The sequence below is a fragment of the Neoarius graeffei genome, chromosome 4, assembly GCF_027579695.1.
Source record: "Neoarius graeffei isolate fNeoGra1 chromosome 4, fNeoGra1.pri, whole genome shotgun sequence".
NCBI lineage: Eukaryota > Metazoa > Chordata > Actinopteri > Siluriformes > Ariidae > Neoarius > Neoarius graeffei.
Window position 1 is genome coordinate 70,964,195 of NC_083572.1, and position 19,569 is coordinate 70,983,763.

Consider the following 19,569-nt stretch of genomic DNA (forward strand, 5'->3'; position numbering starts at 1 on the left):
GTGGTCAAGTGTCGGTCTGTGAACGGAGGGTGGAGTCAGGGAAGGTAAGTGGCAGAATCACTGCACCTGATGTTAGTTAACCTGTGTCTTCCCCAATGACCGCGCCCTAGCAGAGAGAGAGAGCAGAGGAAGGGAGCTCTCTCCCCAACCAGAAGACTTGTGTGTGTGCGTGCGTGTGTGGCTGGGAGAGTGTGAAAAGCTGAAAAGCTATAAATAAAAATTGTTTTTTTTAACTCAGTTCTGGCCTGCCGTACTTCTGTGCTCCACCCACCCGCTCTGATCTCTACAGTGGTGCTGAAACCCGGGATAGGAGCAGAGGAGAACAGCCCCATGGAGTCCTCCCCCTTCAAGGACCTGATCCATGCCCTCGCCACGGCCCAACAGACCCAGCACCAGGTGCTGGTCGCCCTCCGGAAGGAGCAGGAGCAAAGGTTTGAGGCCCTGCTGCTGGCGCAGCAGGAAGATCGCCAGGCGTTCCAGCACCTACTCGTGTTGGCGGGGTCCACCACCTCCACGGGCCCTCCCTACCTCACCCTAATGAAGATGGGCCCGCACGACAACCCCGAGGCCTTCTTCGCGCTCTTTGAGCAGGCAGAAGAGGCCTGGGGCTGGCTGGTGGAACAACGGGCGAGGCGCAGCTGGCCGCGCTACAGCTCCCCGCCGACAGCCGGCTGGTCTACACTGACCTCCGCCGGGCTGTCCTCCAGCGTGTGGGGCGCACCCTGGAGCAACAATGGCAGCGCTTCCGCACTCTGCACGTGGAGGAGGTCGGCTGGCCGTTCGCGTTTGGCCAGCAACTCCGGGATGCCTGCTGGCGGTGGCTGAGGGCCGACAACTGCAACGCTGAGGGAATCATCGATCTGGTGGTGCTGGAACAATTCATTGCCTGACTTCCCGATGGAACAGCAGAGTGGGTCCAGTGCCATCGCCCGGCGTCGCTGGATCAGGCCATCGAGCTGGCGGAGGACCGTTTGGCGGCTGTTCCGACGGCAGGACAGCACATCTCCTCTTCTCCCCTCTCCTCTCTCTCTCCCCCTCCCCTTCTGTTCCTCGTCCTCGCCCCGTTCCCCCACCATGGAGGCGGGGGCCGGCTCCACCCCAGCCAGCCTGCCGCACCTGCGGTGCCCTACCATTTCCCACGTCCGTGTCTGTCTCTCCCCCCCTCAGGTGAGTGAGCTCTGGAACACCTGTGTAGAGAGAAAGCCCGGGCCGGTTTGCTGGAGCTGCAGGGAGCCGGGGCACCTCCAGCATCAGTGCTCAGCAATGGAGGTGGGCGCGGTGGTCCGGATCCCCGGTGCGCCAGGGACTGCCCTCGATCGGGCCGGAGCGTATCGCATACCGGTGAGTATCTAAGGGGATACGTATCAGGCTTTGGTGGACTCCGGCTGTAATCAGACCTCAATCCACCAAAACCTGGTGCAAGATGAGGCATTGGGGAGAGCACAATTGGTGAAGGTGTTGTGTGTGCACGGGGATGTTCACAACTACCCTTTAGTGTCGGTCCACATTCTATTTCGAGGGGAGAAATTTAGAGTAAAGGCGGCGGTTAATCCTCACCTTACCCACTCGATAATTTTGGGGACTGATTGGCCAGGATTTCGGGAATTAATGACTCATTTAGTGAAGAGTGGGGCCTGCCATAGTTCAGCAGGGGGAGGTCCCGGTGTGGTATTGGCGGGAGCAGCTGTCACAGAGCCGTCTACGTCATCACCACGTCAGAGTGAGGAGCAGCAGGCTCCTCCTCCCTCTCTCGGGGAATCCCTTGTGGATTTCCCGTTAGACCAGTCGCGAGACGAAACTCTGCGGCACGCGTTTGACCAGGTGAGAGTAATCGATGGTCAAACGCTCCAGCCAAATGCCACCCCGTCCTTTTGATCCCAAAGAGCTGCCGGGAATTTATATTCCAGGTGGCTCACTTTAATCCCATGGCTGGACACTTGGGGCAGGATAAGACACTAGCCTGAATATGGCTCGGTTCTATTGGCCAGGGATTCGCGGCGATGTCCGTAGGTGGTGTACGGCGTGCTGTGAATGCCAGTTAGTAAATCCAGCGGCCATTCCAAAAGCGCCTTTGCACCTCTGCCATTAATCGAGACCCTGTTCGAAAGAATTGGGATGGATCTCGTCGGGCCATTAGATCGGTCAACATGAGGGTATCGCTTTATTTTAGTTCTGGTGGACTGTGCAACGTGATATCCAGAAGCAGTGCCTCTTCGCAATATCCCAGCACTTAGTATTGCGGAAGCACTCTTCCATGTCATCTCCCGAGTTGGAATCCCCAAAGAGATTCTGACTGATCAAGGCACTACGTTTACAGTATGTCACGCACACTGCACGAACTTTATGGGTTACTGGGAATTAAGCCTATCCGCACCAGCGTTTATCACCCACAAACAGATGGCTTAGTCGAACGGTTTAATCGCACCCTCAAAAACATAATTAAAAAGTTTGTACGCGAGGATGCACGCAACTGGGATAAATGGCTTGAGCCCCTGTTATTCACAGTGCGAGAGGTCCCACAAGCCTCCACGGGGTTCTCCCCGTTCGAATTATTATATGGGCGTAAGCCATGTGGCATCCTAGATGTACTGCGGGAAAATTGGGAGGAGGGACCTTCAACGAGCAAAAACAAAATTCAATACGTTATCGACCTGTGCACAAAACTCCACACACACACCTAACCCAGAAGAATTTGTGGCAGGCCCAAGAACAGCAAATCCGCCTGAACGACAGGGGCACGTGCCTTAGGGAGTTCACACCGGGAGATAAAGTACTCGTGCTGTTGCCCACGTCGAGCTCCAAATTGATCACCAAGTGGCAAGGACCCTTTGAGGTCACACGGTGAGTCGGGGACGTTGACTATGAAGTGAGGCGAACGGACAGGGGTGGGGCGCTACAGATTTACCACCTCAATCTGCTAACACTTTAGAACGAGGAGGTCCCTGTGGCGTTGGTGTCGTTGGTTCCAGAGAAGGCGGAGCTGGGGCCAGAGGTTCAAAAGGGAACATTGACATCGCTTACCGTACCACTCCGGTCCCCTGTGGAGACCACCTCTCCCTGACCCAACTCACGGAGGTTGCCCAGTTGCAGACCGAATTTTCGGACGTGTTCTCGCCCCTGCCCGGCTGCACCCGCCTCATAGAACACCGCATTGAGACGCCCCCAGGGGTGGTAGTGCGCAGCCGCCCTTACAGGCTGCCCGAACACAAGAAAAAGGTGGTTTGGGAAGAACTTGAGGCCATGCTCGACATGGGCATCGTTGAGGAGTCCCACAGTGACTGGAGCAGCCCGGTGGTCTTGGTTCCCAAGGCCGACGGGTCAGTCCGGTTCTGTGTGGACTATAGAAAAGTCAACGCGGTGTCTAAATTTGATGCGTACCCAATGCCTTGTATTGACGAGTTGCTTGATCGACTAGGCACGGCTTGTTTTTAATTTGACACTGGATTTGACAAAGGGATATTGGCAGATCCCCTTGACTCGATTATCCCAAGAGAAAACGGCCTTTTCCACACCGTTTGGCTTACACCAGTTTGTCACACTTCCTTTTGGGCTGTTTGGGGCACCTGCTACATTCCAGCGGCTTATGGATAGGGTCTTCCGCCCCCATGCCACCTATGCGGCCGCATACCTGGACGATATAATCTATAGTAATGACTGGCCATGGCATTTACAACACCTAAGGGCCGTCCTTAGGTTGCTGAGGCGAGCAGGTCTCACACCCAACTCAAGGAAGTGTGCGATTGGGCGGGTGGAAGTACGGTATCTGGGCTTCCACTTGGGCAATGGGCAGGTGCATCCCCAAATTAATAAGACAGCAGCGGTTGCGGCCTGCCCGAGGCCCAAGACCAAAAAGAGGGTGAGACAGTTCCTGGGGCTGGCTGGCTACTATTGTAGGTTTATACCTAATTATTCGGACGTCACCAGCCCGCTGACCAATCTCACTAAAAAGGGGGCACCAGATCCGGTCCAGTGGACGGAGCAATGCCAGCGGGCTTTCTCTGAGGTAAAGGCTGCACTGTGGGGGGGCCACTGTTACACTCCCCTGACTTTTCTCTCCCCTTTGTTTTGCAGATGGACACATCGGACAGGGGGCTGGGGGCTGTTCTGTCCCAGGAGGTGGAGGGGGAGGATCGTCCAGTGCTGTACATCAGCAGGAAGCTGTCGGTGCATGAGGGCCGCTACAGCACCATAGAAAAGGAGTGCCTGGCCATCAAGTGGGCAGTCCTCACCCTCCACTACTACCTACTGGGACACCCTTTCACCCTCTGTTCGGACCATGCGCCCCTCCAGTGGCTCCACCGCATGAAGGATGCCAACGCGTTTAATTTCAAGGTGGTCCACAGGCCAGGGGTGCAGATGGTCGTGGTGGATTTCCTCTCCTGGCAAGGCGGGGGGGGGGAGTCAGCTGCAGGCCGGACAGCTGCCCGGCCTGAGTCGGGCGGTGGGGGTATGTGGCAGCGGGGGCGTGGTCAAGCGTCGGTCTGTGAACGGAGGGCAGAGTCAGGGAAGGTAAGTGGCAGAATCACTGCACCTGATGTTAGTTAACCTGTGTTTGTGTGTCTTCTCCAGTGACCACACCCTATAAAAGGAGAGAGAGAGCAGAAGAAGGGAGCTCTCTCCCCAACCAGAAGACTTGTGTGTGTGTGTGCGTGGCTGGGAGAGTGTGAAAAGCTGAAAAGCTATAAAAAAAGAGGGGTTTTTTTTAATTCAGTTCTGGCCTGCCGTACTTCTGTGCTCCACCCACCCGCTCTGATCTCTACAACCACCAACTCTAAACTTTCTCATAGGTGCATGCTTATTAAAAAGGAACAGAAAAGTGTTTTTTAAAAAGTTCCAAGCACATTCTACATCCACCATTTCATAAACAAGGTTTAAGTCACTATGAAATACATCATGCAGGAAAGCCTGCTCATTAAAATGTTTGTAATTCCTTTTAAAAATAAATCGTGGCTTAGTTTTGGGGAGTTTACAACTTCTTACACATGCTATTATACAGTGATCACTGACATCATTACAGAATATTCCAATAGCAGAATATTTATGTGGCGCATTTCTTAGAATGATGTCCAACAAAGTGGACTAGTCCATGTGTTTTGGGTTTAAACGTGCCAGAGACTGTATCAGCTGCATTAGATGCACAATGTTGCAGATGTCCTTGAGTGCATTCGAAGAAGTTGACATCCAGTCCCAATTTAAATCCCCCAAAAGAATAAGCTCACTGTTGGATAAGTTTTGTAGAATGTCCAAGAGGAAAATAGTGGCCTCGGGTAAGGCTGACGGTGGGCGATAGCAGCCTACTACTGTCAGGGCAGCGCTGCTGGGGAGATTTAATTTGATAGCAGTTAATTCGAGGGATTTAGGTTTGCTGATCGATTTAATGAGGGAACAGTTCAAAGTGCTTTTGACGTAGATCACAAACCCCCCCCCCCCCTTTGCTTGTGTGATCAGATCTAAAAACATTATATCCCCCGATGTGCAGCATAGTGTTCAGGGTTGACGGTTTCAGCCAAGTTTCTGACAGAACCATAACGTCGCATTCAGTCAACTTTGCCCACAGATGAATAGCGTCGATTTTATTTATCAAGCTGCGCACATTGGCACGAATAAAACGTAATCCACAGCTATCTTTGAGTTCACCTGGATTTTGAAGTTGCATCAGCTCAGGACCCGGGTTAGGATGAATGTTACCTGATAGGAGTAACAGGAAAACTATCCAGACAGTCTTTGTTGGATAGCGGTGGTGGCCTGATGGGGTCCTCCGTCTGTGTTTACAAACAGCAGAGCTGAATTGAAGTAAGCACATCTCTTGCAGTCCTTGCAGGTGCGGGTTCTCAGTTGCCCAACAGAGAAACCCAGTAATCCAGTGAGATGATGTGAAAAGTTCGATATCCGAATATGGCATAGTAGCCGCTCTTGGTAGAGTAATCCATAGGAAAGCGTTCAGTCCTCCGTCAGCTGCCAACTCCACAGATGGCCCAGCCAGCGCAAGAGCACTCAACAGGTAGAGCAACCCGACAGTCCACATAGTGTACAATTGTTTACACTATTGTTAGCAAGTAGTCAGATAAAATATTTGCACTAGTCGCGTGCTAAAAGTGGGTCATCACAAAGACCAACAAACTTGTTGACAAAACAAACAAAGACAGACAACGCTAAAACACCTGAGCTGCTATTTTAAATAAAGAAAACCCAGTTAAACAAACGAGACAAAAATATTATACTTGGTCATTTATTTATTGAGGAAAATTATCCAATATTACATATCTGTGAGTGGCAAAAGTATGTGAACCTTTGCTTTCAGTATCTGGTATGACCCCCTTGTGCAGCAATAACTGCAACTAAACGTTTCCGGTAACTGTTGATCAGTCCTGCACACCAGCTTGGAGGAATTTTAGCCCATTCCACCGTACAGAACCAGCTTCAACTCTGGGATGTTGGTGGGTTTCCTTGCATGAACTGCTCGCTTCAGGTCCTTGCACAACATTTTGATTGGATTAAGAATCTTTGTTGGTCGACCACTCTTGGGGAGGGTAATAATGGTCTTGAATTTCCTCCATTTGTGCACAGTCTGTCTGACTGTGGATTGGTGGAGTCCAAACTCTTTAGAGATGGTTTTGTAACTTTTTCCAGCCTGATGAGCATCAACAATGCTTTTCCTGAGGTCCTCAGAAATCTCCTTTATTCGTGCCATGATACACTTCCACAAACGTGTTGTGAAGATCAGACTTTGATAGATCCCTGTTCTTTAAATAAAACAGGGTGCTCACTCACACCTGATTGTCATCCCATTGATTGAAAACACCTGACTCTAATGCCACCTTCAAACGAACTGCTAATCCAAGAGGTTCACATATTTTTGCCACTCACAGATATGTAATATTGGATCATTTTCCTCAATAAATAAATGGCCAAGTATAATATTTTTGTCTCATTTGTTTAACTGGGTTCTCTTTACCTACTTTTAGGACTTGTGTGAAAATCTGATGATGTTTTAGGCTATATTTATGCAGAAATACAGAAAATTCTAAAGGGTTCACAAACTTTCAAGCACCACTGTAGCATGCGAGTTTAACAAAGGGTAATTTTCTCAGATTCATATTTATATGGCTAAACCAACCCTTGTGTGAGATCCTTTTGTAATTGACAGACAGTTACATTACCTTTTAAGATGACATGAGTAGCTTTTATTATTAGCTTTTTCATCTTGGGTCCTTCTTTCTCTGCAAGTAAGGAGCACTTTACTAATGAATAGTTTGTAATTTATTCATTTCATTTTCCTATAGGTCCTTCTATGTCTTTGGTTATTAGTGTACTTGCTGCTTGCACTATTCTTCTTAAAGTAATATAGACACTTAAATAAATTCACTCTTCCTTGTGACGCCGTGAAAATAAAGATAGTTATGATAATTTTCACCCACAGTGCAATTGTGAATAATAAGCCTTTGATAATAAAGTGAAAAAAACCAGCAAAAAAAAAGCAGCATGCTCGAGCATACGGGAACTGCATCTTGATTAAGATCCACCCGTGTACAATCAAAGTGTCACATGACCTGTCACATGATGTCTGTATAAATGAACCTGTTCTGGAAGGACCCTGACTCTGCAACACTACTAAGCAAGTAACATAAAAACCAAGAAGCACTCCAAAGAGGTCAGAGAGAAAGTTGTGGAGAAGTATAGATCAGGGTTGGGTTATAAAAAAAAAATCCCAAACTTTGAGTATCCTAGGGAGCACCATTAAATCCCTTATAGCAAAATGGAAAGAATATGGCATCATTACAAACCTGACAAAAGAAGGCTGCCCACCAAAACTCACAGACAGGGCAAGGAGTGCATTAATCAGAGATGCAACAAAAACACCAAAAATAACACTAAAGAAGCTGCAAAGATCCACAGCGGAGATGGGAGTACCTGTGCATAGGGCTACTTTACGCTGTACACTCCACAGAGCGGGGCTTTATGGAAGAGTGGCCAGAAAAAAGCCATCACTTAAGAAAAAATGTTTGGAGTTTGCCCAACAGCATGTGGCAGACTCCCCAAACACATGGAAGAAGATTCTCTGGTCAAATGAGACTAAAATTGATCTTTTTGGCCATCATGGGAAATGCTATGTGGTGCAAACCCAACACCTTGAGAACACCATTCATACAGTGAAGCATGGTGGTGGTATCATGCTGTGGGGATATTTTTCATCTGCAGGGACAGGAAAGCTGGTCAGGACTGAAGGAAGGATGGATGGCACTAAATACAGGGCAATTCTGGAGGAAAACCTGTTTGAGTCAGCCAGAGGTTTGAGACTGGGATGAAGGTTCACATTCCAGCAAGACAATGACCCTAAACATACTGCTAAAGCTACACTGGAGTGGTTTAAAGGGAAACATTTAAATGTCTTGGAATGGCCTAATCAAAGCTCAGACCTCAATCCAATTGAGAATCTGTGGCATAATTTGAAGATTGCTGTACACCAATGCAACCCATCTAACTTGAAGGAGTTGGAGCAGTTTTGCCTTGAGGAACGGGCAAAAATCCCTGTGGCTAGATGTGCTAAGCTAATAGAGACATACCCCAAGAGACTTGCAGCTGTAATTACAGCAAAAGGTGGCTCTACAAAGTATTGACTTTGGGGGGTGAATACCTATGCACACTACAGATTGCTGGGTTTTTTTTCATCTTAATTATTGTTTGTGTCACAATAAAACAACAATTTTCACCTTTAAAGTGGTAGGCATGTTTGTGTAACTCAAATGGTGCGAACCCCCCAAAAATCAATTTTAATTCCATCTTGTAATGCAACAAAACAGGACAAACACCAAGGGGGATGAATATTTTTGCAAGACACTGTATATAAGGACCTGGAAAACACTGACAGAACGCGAAGTATTGCATTGCTAACACATTACCAAGCCTTAGTTCCTGTTTGCTTCTCTTGGTTTCCGATCCTTGATTTCCTGTTTCTCATGTTTGTTTCCTGCCTAGCCTTTGATAGTCTGTCTGTACCTCGCTTGACCTATTGCCTGTTTCACTGTTTCTCGATTTATGCTCGCTGATTCGGATTGTTTGCCTGTTTTCACTTTTCTTAATAATAAACTACCTCCCACCCATTCCTGGCAGAATACTTCACCCACCTGACACACTAAGCAACATATTTCTGTGCCACACTGTGCTTTTGGGAGGTCGGTATTCAGTAGGCAGTTGCTGAATTGAAACAAAAGCAATTATTTTATCTTGGCCTGAGTTATAACATATTGACAGGAATTGCTATTATACTAACAATTACATCAGGAAAAGCTTCTAACAGCTGGTATTGGTAATTATTAATGTTAACAAAAACAGGTGGTCTGTTACAATAATTTCTCCACCATGTCCACTTGTCAACTTGCCGTGATCTGAGTGGCAGTCACTCACCTCATTGTGGTTGCCAGTGTGACCCTCCTGGTACAGCTGAAACCAGTAGGGCTCTATCCCAAGCCCTACATTCTCCCTCTCCTTCTCTCCAACCTCCTCTTCATCCCCATCATACAAGCCATGGGCTACGTCCGAAATCACTCACTATATAGTGGGCTATATAGTGAGTTCGCCATTTTGTAATGCTGTCTGAATATATAGTGACATTACAGCCTATATAGTGGACTCATAGGCAACGGCAAAGAAGAAAGTATTCAGCCTTGATTTAAAAGAACTGAAAGATGCAGCAGACACAAAGTACTTTGTATTTATTAATGTGGGAAATACATTCAGTATAATATGTATCACAAAAAGACATGCATGTATTTATTATTTTGAAAACCCACCAGCCGACTGATCTGGCACGTTTTTAACTGTGAGACAGTAGTGACGTAAATAACAGTATGACGGAGTAGTGTCCGAAAGTGTTTTTTCATTTTACCAATGAGCTCACTATATAGTCCTTTTTCTAGAATTCCCTAGGTAGGAAGTAGTGAATGAGTGAGTGATTTTGGACACAGCTCATAGCTCACAGTTCATGTCCTATCATGAAAACATGTTCTGTCAGTGAGCCTTCCAGGCAGGTGTTCACCAATCTACATCATTTCCGGTTTGGGCCATTTTTGGTGGAAGGGAAGGGAATTCCAGGCATTGCTTCATGATGGGAGATTTAAATGTTTTATTTTGTTGAGTTTTCATCTCCACACCTTATGATTACATCAAAAATTGAAAGTTTGTGTTAAAATCTATAAAATGACACTGAGGAGACCTGCTTGTGTATCACTAAGTTCTTCTGCTGTTTACAATATTGTTCTTAAGTTTACTTTAATGTGCTTGCTAACATGTTAGCATGCAAGGTGTTAGTATGTTAGCCTTAGCATGTTAGTATGCTAAGGCTACTAACATGTTAAGTTGGGGGGGGTGGAATCCAAAATGAGCTGATAAGCTGCGTCAGTGATAAAACGCTGGACACAGTGGTGGCAGAAATCAAGGATTCTAAATATTATGCCATAATATTGGATTGCACCAGATGTTAGTCACCAAGAATAGGTCAGACCCTCCAGGATTTCGCGATGTTGCGATTTGCAACTTCAACGCAAATTCAACCAATCCCCGCGAATTCAGGGCGGTGTTGCAATTATATCCAATCACCACAACTTTCCTGCAAATTTGACCAATCGTTGGCGTCGTCTTGAGGTGACCTTCCGCCTTTCTTCCCTGTATACCAGGGCTATTCAAATACATTTGCAGGAGGGCCAAACTAGAAAATTACAAAATTTGTGAGGGCCGGACAGACAATTGACATAAAATTGATATCAGCTAAAGGCAATTAAAATATACTATACTAAGGTACATAATATATGAAATAAAATAAGGTACATTATTCTTTTCCTTTATTATGAAATATAATGAAAAATGGTTTCTCCCCATGTCCGCTTGGGTTTCCTCCGGGTGCTCCGGTTTCCCCCACAGTCCAAAGACATGCAGGTTAGGTTAACTGGTGACTCTAAATTGACCGTAGGTGTGAATGTGAGTGTGAATGGTTGTCTGTGTGTCAGCCCTGTGATGACCTGGCGACTTGTCCAGGGTGTACCCCGCCTTTCGCCCGTAGTCAGCTGGGATAGGCTCCAGCTTGCCTGTGGCCCTGTAGAAGGATAAAGCAGCTAGAGATAATGAGATGAGGTGAGATGAAAAATGGTACTTTATTTAATAGATGAGGACATGTTGTCTTTCATTTTTTGGTCAACAATCATTTTGTCAACAACCGCCAGCATGCAGTCTTTAATAGTTTCCGACTCGGTGAAGGGTCTTTGTTTTTTTCTTGTCAGTATCCACGCCACTCGTAGAGATGCAATAAAAGCTCTCTCTTGCTCTGTGCAAAAGCCACCAATTGCACGCTGACTTTGTTCAAAAGAAGTTACCAGTCTGTCTATTCTCCTTCCTCTCTCCTCGGAGCCCTCTCGGTATTGCTCAGAAAATGAAGCATGTTTTGTTGTAAAATGTCTCTTCACGTTGTACTCTTTGGCCACAGCTACAGATTCATTGCACAATAAACACACAGGTCTATCGCTTGCAGTAGTTGGCAAAGTAAATAAGTACTTTTCAGTCCATTCGCTTTGAAATTTACGGTTTTCTCTGTCAACTTTGCGATGTTGCTTGGACAGTGCCATTGCTGTAGCTGTATGGAGTGACACATCGTGAGAATTGGCGAGAATGAGTGTTTGTCACCATGGAGACGACCTGTATTCTGGTCTGTGCCAGAGTGGTAGAGAAAACTGTGCACCGCGGCAGATATGTATGGTAGATATGTTTTTTGTTTTGTTTTAAAAAATCTGCCGCGGGCCGGATTAAATTTCAATCGGGCCAATTTCGCCCCCAGGCCGCTATTTGAATAGGCCTGGTGTATACGTTCAAGAGAAGCAGCATGTGCGCAGTGTTGCCAGATTGGGCGGTTTTAAGTGCATTTTGGCGGGTTTTGAACATATTTTGGGCTGGAAAATGTCAGCAGTATCTGGCAACACTGCATGTGCGAGTCAGTGTTTATGTAGGCTTAAATTCTGTTACTGAAAGTGTGTTATGTTTACAGTGAAGGACTGTGTGCACTTTACATTTTTTTTTACTTAATACAAGAAATTAATGGATGCCAACATCTCATCTCATCTCATCTCATTATCTCTAGCCGCTTTATCCTGTTCTACAGGGTCGCAGGCAAGCTGGAGCCTATCCCAGCTGACTACGGGCGAAAGGCGGGGTACACCCTGGACAAGTCGCCAGGTCATCACAGGACTGACACATAGACACAGACAACCATTCACACTCACATCTACGGTCAATTTAGAGTCACCAGTTAACCTAACCTGCATGTCTTTGGACTGTGGGGGAAACCGGAGCACCCGGAGGAAACCCACGCGGACACGGGGAGAACATGCAAACTCCGCACAGAAAGGCCCTCGCCGGCCACGGGGCTCGAACCCAGGACCTTCTTGCTGTGAGGCGACAGCGCTAACCACTACACCACCGTGCCGCGGATGCCAACATTTTTGCCAAAATGGTATTTTATTTTCCATTGTTTAGGCAGCTTCAGCATCATACTGTGAGATTCTGTTCAAATTGTTTTTTTTTCTTCTATGAAGCCTAAGCCATTTATTTTATTAGTTTATAATTATTGTTTAATTTAGTCTTCAGGAGAGACTGCCTGCACACAGTACTAGTATTAATAGTTTTTTTTCTTACATGAAAGCTGAGGCATTTATATTATATTTTAAACCAAACAGGTGCATTTGGATAAGTAAAGCCTATTTTTCTGCATTTTTGTAGTCCTGGTAATCTTTTATATTGGTAAAGTTGTTTACAGGACTATTTCTCAGTGTCTTTTTGTTTTTTTAATCAATAGTTTTTCAGTAATAACTTAATATTTAACATATCACTCAATTTTAATCATAAAAAGAGAAAATCGCAACAATTTCTCACAACTTTCACTTCCTCCCGCGATGTAATTGCAACAAAAACCTAAAAAAACACCGCAACTTTCATCGCAATTTTTTGGAAAACCCCCAGCAACATCAAACATTTTAGCTCGCAACAATCACAAAAAAGGCCTGCGAAATCCTGAGGGGACTGATAGGTGTCTTGTCGTGTGCATTGTAAGTCTTGGCAAAACACCAGAGATAAAGGAACACTTCTTGGGATTTCCTCTTAGCCCCTTAAACTACTGGTCTGGGCCTGTCCACACTAATTCTTAACAAGTGTGACAAACTGAAAATCCCTTTCCAGGACTGTAGGGGACAATCTTATGACAATGGGGCAAACATGAAAAGCAGAAATAAAGGTGTGCAGGCGAAGCTGTTAGCCAGTCCCCTCAGGATTTCGCGGGCCTTTTTTGTGATTGTTGTGGGCTAAAATGTCTTATGTTGTAGGGGGTTTTCCAAAAAATTGCAATGAAAGTTGCGGTGTTTTTTAGGTTTTTGTTGCGATTGCATTGCGGGAGGAAGTGAAAGTTGCGAGAAATTGTTGCGATTTTCTCTTTTTGTGATTAAAATTGAGTGATATGTTAAATATTAAGTTATTACTGAAAAACTATTGATTAAAAAAACAGACACTGAGAAATGGTCCTATAAACAACTTTACCAATATAAAAGATTACCAGGACTACAAAAATGCAGAAAAATAGGCTTTACTTATCCAAATGCACCTGTTGGTTCAAAAGGTAAAGTGCATAGAACCTCACAGCACAACATGAAGTTACCTTAAAATATAATATAAATGCCTCAGCTTTCATGTAAGAAAAAAAAAACTATTAATACTATTACTGTGTGCAGGCTGCCTACCCTGGCAAAAAAAATGTACTTTATTGTATTTAAACTATATTCATATTTTCAATAGTATATTGAAAATGTACTTACACAAATTGTACTTTTTGTAAATATATAAAAAGTATACTAACATCACACTTTCACGCTAGCACTTTTAACACACTTTAAAATAATTATATTACACTTTATAGAAATATATCATACTAAAATATACTTTAAGTGAAAGTTATGTGCAATTTCTAAAGTGTACTTAGTGTACTAATTTCTAAAGTGTACTATAATACAAAGTACACTTTAATTTGACTAATTAAGCATATATTAGTACATATAAAGCCATATACTTAAAGTATACAAAATATACTTTAAGTTGTTCCACTTTAGCACATAAAAGTACACTAAATACACTTCAAGTTGCACTTTTCTACAATTTAGTTACAATTAATATATATTTAGTACAAAATTAGTTGTTCCAAAATAGCATGCCTCAAGTTAACTAATCATAAACACACTTGAAGTATATTCATGATTAGTGTGGCTTCAAGTACACAAAAGTATGCTAAATTTTAGTACACTTAGCACATTTATTTTTTCACCAGGGTAAACAATAGAAAATAAAATACCATTTTGGCAAAAATGTTGGCATCCATTAATTTCTTGCATTAAGTAAAAAAAATAAAGTGCACACAGTCCTTCACTGTAAACATAACACACTTTCAGTAACAGAACTTAAGCCGATATAAACACTGACTGACTCGCACATGCTGCTCCTCTTGAACGGAAACATGGAAGTAAGCAGTGTTGCCAGATACTGCTGACGTTTTCCAGCCCAAAATATGTTCAAAACCCGCCAAAATGCACTTGAAACTGCCCAATCTGGCAACACTGGAAGTAAGGCAGAAGGTAGTTTGTCGACGTCACCTCAAGACGATGCCAACGATTGGTCAAATTTGCGGGAAAGTTGCGGTGATTGGATATAATTGCAACACCACCCTGAATTCGCGGGGATTGGTTGAATTTGCATTGAAGTTGCAAATCGCAACATCGTGAAATCCTGGAGGGTCTGGTTAGCAAAAAATCCATGTGCTTTTTATGTGCCTTGTGGTGCACATACACTATATTGCCAAAAGTATTTGCTCACCTGCCTTGACTCACATATGAGCTTAAGTGACATCCCATTCCTAATCCATAGGGTTCAATATGACGTAGGTCCACCCTTTGCGGCTAGAACAGCTTCAACTCTTCTGGAAGGCTGTCCACAAGGTTTAGGAGTGTGTTTATGGGAATTTTTGACCATTCTTCCAGAAGCGCATTTGTGAGGTCACACACTGATGTTGGACGAGAAGGCCTGGCTCTCAGTCTCCACTCTAATTCATCCCAAAGGTGTTCTATCAGGTTGAGGTCAGGACTCTGTGCAGGCCAGTCAAGTTCATCCACACCAGACTCTGTCATCCATGTCTTTATGGACCTTGCATTGTGCACTGGTGCACAGTCATGTTGGAAGAGGAAGGGGCCAACTCCAAACTGTTCCCACAAAGTTGGGAGCATGGAATTGTCCAAAATGTCTTGGTATGCTGAAGCATTCAGAGTTCCTTTCACTGGAGCTAAGGGGCCAAGCCCAGCTCCTGAAAAACAACCCCACACCATAATCCCCCCTCCACCAAACTTTACACTTGGCACAATGCAGTCAGACAAGTACCGTTCTCCTGGCAACCGCCAAACCCAGACTCATCCATCAGATTGCCAGATGGAGAAGCGCGATTCGTCACTCTAGAGAACGCGTCTCCACTGCTCTAGAGTCCAGTGGCGGCGTGCTTTACACCACTGCATCCGACGCTTTGCATTGCACTTGGTGATGTATGGCTTGGACGCAGCTGCTCAACCATGGAAACCCATTCCATGAAGCTCTCTGCATACTGTTCTTGAGCTAATCTGAAGGCCACATGAAGTATGGAGGTCTGTAGTGATTGACTCTGCAGAAAGTTGGCGACCTCTTCGCATTATGCGCATCAGCATCCGCTGACCCCGCACCGTCAGTTTACGTGACCTACCACTTCATGGCTGAGTTGCTGTCGTTCCCAAACACTTCCATTTTCTTATAATACAGCTGACAGTTGACTGTGGAATATTTAGGAGCGAGGAAATTTCTTGACTGGATTTGTTGCACAGGTGGCATCCTATCACAGTTCCACACTGGAATTCACTGAGCTCCTGAGAGCGACCCATTCTTTCACAAATGTTTGTAAAAACAGTCTGCATGCCTAGGTGCTTGATTTTATACACCTGTGGCCATGGAAGTGATTGGAACACCTGATTCCGATAATTTGGATGGGTGAGCAAATACTTTTGGCAATATAGTGCACTTCAGCCATTCCGACACAGTATGGAAAAGTATGGAGTTTGATTTTGGTCATTTTCAGGTGTGAATAAGTATAGAAAAAGGAGAGTATGGAACAATATTTCTGTTTCCAGACTATTGCCCCTACATTCTTTTCTAAAATATAAAATTAAGCTAAAATGTTCAAATCAGCGTGAGTCTGATGTCACTGAATTAAAGAAAGACAAGATGTGTGCGTGATATGGCTGAGGTGATTTCTGTGTCATCTGTCATCAGTGAACTAGCTGATGTCAGCATGTTGGGCTCCGTCGTACCTCTGCAGAACTAAAAAAAAAAAAAAGCTGCACTAATGCACATTGCAACACTATAAATGTAAGAATGGGTAATTGTAAGTTTTTGGAGAGCTGGCAAGTTTTACCTCTTTGTTGTGGGGCTGCGGGGCTGCCCCAGGTGTTAATGATGGCAAATATCATGGGTGTGTATGTACAGTAGCAGCAATTGAATTTTTCCCGTTCCAACCGCACGCCATGCGACTGCCATGCGACTGCCGTGCAGTTTCCAGCTGACCGCCAGGCGGCTGCCATGAATGGCTCAGACCCCCTCCCTCTCCTATTTTAATTCTAAACACGCCCATTCATTCGATTCCACGGTGTTGCCATTAGATGGCGCTTCTCTCATAAAAAAAAAATCTTGAAATGATGTGTGAAGCTTTTGTACTGCGCTTCCCGATTTCAGTGAGAAAGTAGCTGTAGAATAGATACATAAATGTGAGGTAAATTTTACCCAATTTAAGTATTTCATAGCTTTTTATTTCAGTTATTTTATACTCAATATATGGAATTAAATCTACCCCAAACAAGTCAATGCAAATTGTTACCTCAGATTTATTGGGTAAATTCTATATGGTAGGTTACTTTTTCAGTGCAGGAGCAGACGAAACTGCGGGTCTTGGTAGTCTGGTGGTTACTGCACATGTCCTGTACCGGTAACTCCTGAAACATGGTTTGATTCTTGCCTTGGGTTTACTCGCTCAAAAATAAATATTAAAAAAAATGACTCTTGCAATGAAGCACTGTGCACTTTTTAGTGTTACATGTAGGTCCTTCTATCATCCGATCATTCAAGTATTCCATTTAATCTGAAAAACAAAAAAAACACTCAATATTTCGTTTTCCTGTTTTTCTGTATGACCAAAAAATGAGGGATTGGTGTTTGTTTTCCTTTTTCCAACTCAAAACAGAACAAATAATAAACAGGGAAACCAAAACGAAATAATAACTCTAATTTACGATTATTGATTTTCTCTATTCCCCACGCTACATTAGCCTTCCCATGATCCTCAGCGACAGTCCATCATCATCTCTGCGTCTATGAAACAGAAAAAGTGCATGTGCATGTATATATCAAGTGATTTATTCATACATCCTATTCATTTAATATATTAAGCTGTTAATGTTAAGCTGATGATCTCTTAATTATTATTATCTCAATATAATAGTAATCTGTACTCGAGTTGAGGGGGGATGGGGGGATGCCTTCCCCCCTGGAATAAAAAATGGTCAAAATCATCCCCCCTCTAAAATGGGCATCCCCCCTCCCTTCCCTTGAGCAATTTTATCAATAAATGTGGACATTACTTCTATTTAAATGCCATTTCACGTAGCTTTGCTGAAACTGAGCATACAGTAAGCTACCGCGAGAGAGGGCGCACGCAAGCGAAGCGTTTGAGGAGGTGACATTGAGTTGGGGTTCCATTATTTTTTATTTCATTCGGCGTCAGTGACAGCAGCGGATTGCAGCATCATGGCCAAGCGGAGTGGACAGCAAGACCTAAGCAAGTTCGGCTTTAAGATCGCAAGAAAAAAACATTTCAGGAGGTAAGTCAAGAGTTACGAATATCAGTCACACTTTCTGTGAGCCCACTATCATGCTGTAAAGTTACCGATATGGAGCTTAATTTGTGGGTGGCGGATAACAACACAGCTATCATAATGAATGTTAGTTTGGAGTCTAGCCAGCTATCGATAGCTTACTCAGGTTCGTGTTAGCTTTGATTTCTTGTATAAGGCCATTAATTTAATCAGCCTGGACGTTCGTTTGTTATTCTTCAGGCAACAAAAAGTGTTATTCAAGACAGGAAGGCTAAAATAAATGACACTAGCAGTTTTGAAGGCTTCATTGCCTCATTAGAGAGCCGGTCACAACATGTAAGGCAGAGCAGGATTGGTGTAGGACTTGACAAAGTGTCTGCTAAAATGCAGCTTTCTTTTTCTTCGTCATAGGCTCTTCTTCTGTCTCCTCAATGGGCCTTTTCCCCTTTCCAAAGAAACTTTCCAAAGATGCCTGCTTTTAACTCATTTTGCTAGCTTGTATCCAGTATGTATCAAAGTGCTGGTATGTATCGAAGCAAAGTATCAAAGGATCCAAGGCAGCTCCTTGGTAACCGTCAATGTTACAGTGTCACGTGACCTAGATAACAGCGGGAATCAACGTTACAGAAAGAATCCGGTCATTTTTCAAAGCTCAAATCCTCGTTCAGATAATAAATAAAACAGAAATAACATTATAATTATATTTAATTAAATTATCTTATCCACTGCTCTTTATTCCAGATGACAGTCAGCAGCAACTGCAACACAGTGCGACAGGAACTGGAGGACCTGGAGTGGGAGACAATACAGGAGCAGGAGCAAGCAGGAGAACCAACAGCTGAAGAGCTGAAGATTTACAATTTACTGTTGCTTGTTTTAGCTTATTGGTTACCTACCTACCTCTGTATTTAATTCAATGTTCCCAATGTTCAGCTTTGAATAAAAATTCTATTGACTTGATATGAAAAGATTGAGTTGTTCATTTACATTGCCTGCTGAGGTTTTAATAAATTATTTACCAAATGATTTAAAAGGAGCCTACCATGACTATGAAGTTGCACTTCAAATTTGTCATCTGCATTTCACCCTAATATGGAGAATGTGGTAGGTATGTCAGCCAGGAGACTGACTAAATATGACACGACATCCACACTGTGCATGTTTTACAGTAAAATACCAGTGTATTATGTTTTTTACAACAATAAAAACGGTACACAGTGTGTACTACCACTTTATCAGCACAAAATACTGTATGTCTGGTAAATGAACAAGGTCCACAGACCTACGTTGTATGCAAACCCTCCTAAAAGCAAACCAGTTTCCCACCGACGGACCGACCGATGGGTCGACACGCGACTAAAAATTTCACCATCCCCCCTGGTTTGATTTTACAACTCGACCATACCCCTTTTCCACCAAATCAGTTCCAGGGCTGGTTCGGGGCCAATGCTGGTGCTGGTTCACAACTCGTTCAACTTGCGAGCCAGCTGAGAACCAGTTTGCTTTTCCATAGCTGATGGTGCTAAGGAGAGCCACGTCAGTTACGTTGCTGTATATGTCAGTTATGTCGCTGTATACATCAGTTACATCACTGTTTGCATAAACC